Source organism: Gekko japonicus, unplaced genomic scaffold, assembly GCF_001447785.1.
Source record: "Gekko japonicus isolate JY-2015 unplaced genomic scaffold, Gekko_japonicus_V1.1 scaffold434, whole genome shotgun sequence".
In the NCBI taxonomy this organism is placed as follows: Eukaryota; Metazoa; Chordata; class Lepidosauria; order Squamata; family Gekkonidae; genus Gekko; species Gekko japonicus.
This window is the reverse complement of record NW_015163102.1, coordinates 646651-650212: the sequence shown is the minus strand read 5'-3', so window position 1 is coordinate 650212 and position 3562 is coordinate 646651.

The following is a 3562-nucleotide window of genomic DNA, read 5'->3' as shown; positions in this document are numbered from 1 at the left end:
AACAGCAATGATGTCTAATAAACAGAGCAATATGGTGGGGCTAGGTCTGAAGAATGGGAAACAATCCAAGCAAATGAGAAGAAACTGTCTAAAGAAACAAAACAATCAATGTAGATAACAAATTTTAACATATCATAATGAGGAGAAGGTGACAAATGTGGAAGACGCTGAATTGCAGTGACGCAGCCAGAGGTTGAATTTTGGGTGAGCCCAGACCACTAATTATTGTCACCTTGGGGTCTTACCTTTTTATTTGTGATAGCAGGTTCAGATCGCCATGTAAACAAAACAAGCAGCTATTTGGGGTGCCATGACAACAGGTGTGCCACCTGGGGAAAGGCAAATTTATTTTTGTTCCTGTACCAGGTCCTACTGCTGATCAGTGAAGCACAAAAGCAAAACTGGGGGTGGGGTGGGGAAATCAGTGAAAACTGACATTGTGCCAATGCCACTTTTGCTGCAAGCCCAGAAAATGATGTCACCACATCAAGACGATGCTCTAGGATTGCCCGTGCTGGACTGGCGACCCTAACCAGATGTGATGTTGGAAGTTCCATGGGTTGAGCTCTCAATGTTTTCTTCTTTAGACAGCAAGCATATGGGCCCCCCAATTCAGACTGTGTTTGCAGTGCAGGAGAAGGGAGACCAAGCCTTCCTTCCCTCCTAGTTCCAGCAAGTTCTGCTCATCAGGCAGAGCTTGCATATCCCAGCTCATGCTCTGTATTGTTTCCCTAGGCCCATGCCTCTGCTGTAGTTCCTTGAATAGCCCCTCAGAAGATGGCATCGTATGCTTCATGCCTAGGTGTGGTGGCTTTCTTCTGGCTGCAGGACTACAAGGATTGAGGTGCTGAGCCTGAGCTCATAAGATTCTGGGTTTCAGATCCTGCTGTCTAACAAATTAGATCAGCTATGGCTTTTTCTTCTTAATGTATTAAGGGAGCAAGCTAGAAAACTGGGCTAAAAGAAATTTAATAATTTTCAATGGGCGAAAAACTACACAAAATAAACCCGGCTTTGAATTCTAGATGCTGGAAGAACTGTGGGAATTTAGGCTCATATTTCCATTGCTGGTGGGAGTGTCCAGTGATACATACATTTTGGGAAGAAGTTTTGGGTGGTATAAGGGATATCACTGCGCTGGACTTGCCAGTCTGTCCCAAATTGGTGCTTCTGGACAGATTGGAGATAGTTATGGTGTCTAGGGCCGAAAAAGAGCTTATCTCGAAACTTCTAGCGGCAGCGCGTATAACTATAGCAGCTGTGTGGAAAGCCAACTCTCCCCCCCAAATGCAGATGTGGTATGACAAAATATGGGATCTATTTATTTTAGATAAGCTGACCCAGGTCACTCAAGTAAGCATAACAACCACATCAAAGGCACATGGTAGATTTGTGGCGGTTTGGTTTAGGGTGCTTCAGTATATGACAGAAAAAGACATACTCCCCTCAAATGCCACTTATGCTCCATGGATACGCTTTTAGGTGACTGTAAACCCACATCACAGGAGGTTGTACAATAGAGCGATCACCATTGGGGAAGCGGGTTTGGTTGTCTCTGTAAGAAGTTTGCTGATTAGAGGACTGCAAGAATGGTTAATGTGTTAGGAGTTATTGGGAGTTGGGAGTGTCTGTTTGGTTCCTCACTTGCTGTAAAGAAAGCAGTTTCTGCTTTGTATCATGATTTTCTGTATGTTTTTGCTGTTGTACTTCTGTGTTTTGTTAATAAAAGGAAAATGTAAAAGAAAAAAAAAGTAGAGAAAAGGGTTGGGGATAGCAAGTGGGACTCAAGGGGAGTAAAAGCAGATAGGGGTCGTTGCAGGGATTGCTAGCTAGGAGGGGCCAGGTGAATGGTCCTTTCCTTTTATAGGGGGTCCAAGAGATGGGTTGTGGCAGTGCCAACCTCTTGACCCACCTACCTGTTAGTCCGTCCCCAAAACAATCATATTGGTTGCATGTGGGAAGGGGTGGTTACCTAAAAGGAGTGGCCAATATTGTAACCTAAAACCTTAATCAGAGTATGGCATCTGGGCAGGTGTGAAACCTTGGCATCAGGATGCTCCATTGTAGTGCTGATGAAGTTGGCCATTCTATTGAAAACTAAATATCCATTTGGCAGGAAATGCCTTCTCAGGAACAAAGCAGTGATTGGTGCTCACAATAATGGAGGTTTGTGCTTCTTCACCAGGCTAGGTAACTGTGTAGCTGAAACCTTATTTACATGGAATGCATGTGCATGCACCTTCTATGTGTGGCATCACAACAGGTGACTTATAGTGTACAGTCTTCTGAGCCTATGTGTGTGTGCACAGTCCATTGTGTGTAACAATATATAGTCCATCAAGAAATATCAATCTCATTCTCTAACAATACCTTGTGGCTAATAGCCACTGATGGACCTGTGCTTCATATGTTTACCCAATTCCCTCTTGAAGCTGTCCATGCTTGTATCCGCCGCCACTTCCTGTGACAGTGAATTCCATGTGTTAATCACTCTTTGGGTGGAGAAGTACGTCCTTTTATCTTTTCTAACCCAACTGCTCAACAATTTCATTGAGTACCCAAGAGTTCTTGTATTGTGAGAAACGGAGAAAAGTACTTCTTCCTCTACCTGCTCTATCCCATGCATAATCTTGTAAACCTCTATCATGTCACCCCTCAGTCATCATTTCTCCAAGCTAAAGAGCCCCACGTGCTTTAACCTTTCTTCATAGGGAAAGTGTTCCAACCCTTTTATCATTCTAGTTGTCCTTTTCCCAATGCTATAATATCCTTTCTGAGGTGTGGTGACCAGAATTGTACACAGTATTCCAAATGTAGTCACACCTACAGTCATACTTGATCAGGTTTAGATTTAAGAATATCAGCCAAAAAACTGGCTACAGCCTCAGTAGTTGCCAACTTAGTGTCACTCAATAAATGCTGACAAAAAGAAAAATTAGTCAGATAGTCAGGGGTTAAGGAGAGCTTTTGAAATAGTTCCTTACGGGGATTGTCATACCAAGAGCATTGGAGCAATATATGCTGAATTGAGTCAGGGGTATTCACTCCACAGGAGCAGAGTCTTTCACACAGGGGTACTCAATGATACCCTGTAAGATTTTAGAGGAGAATGTATTTAATCTTGCCAGCATAAATGCCCTACAATGATTTGGAATCATTAGGTCTGATAAATAATGGGGCATCTTATCACAGAAAACATCAAGACCCAATGAGGCTGGAGAGCAAATATATGGATTAATTGGACATAGTTTTAACAGTCTCTGTTTAATACAGCTAAGATATATGACTCATTAGATGTAGAAAAGTCATCAACTGCTATCACTGATTGGTTGAGTTTGGACATAAGAGCCACTGACCAACTTGAGTTACAGAGGTCTCTTTTCAAATTATCAAGAAGGCTTTTGGGATCAGTTCTAAAATGAATTTTAAGCCAGAATTTAAACATTGCAATCCAAGCCTTTGTCTAAACCGGGGACTGACCCACTTTGGAGCAAAGAGCAAAATAAGGCACACATTTTGGTATACTGAAAACACTGAGATCTATATAGGGATACCAAAAGAA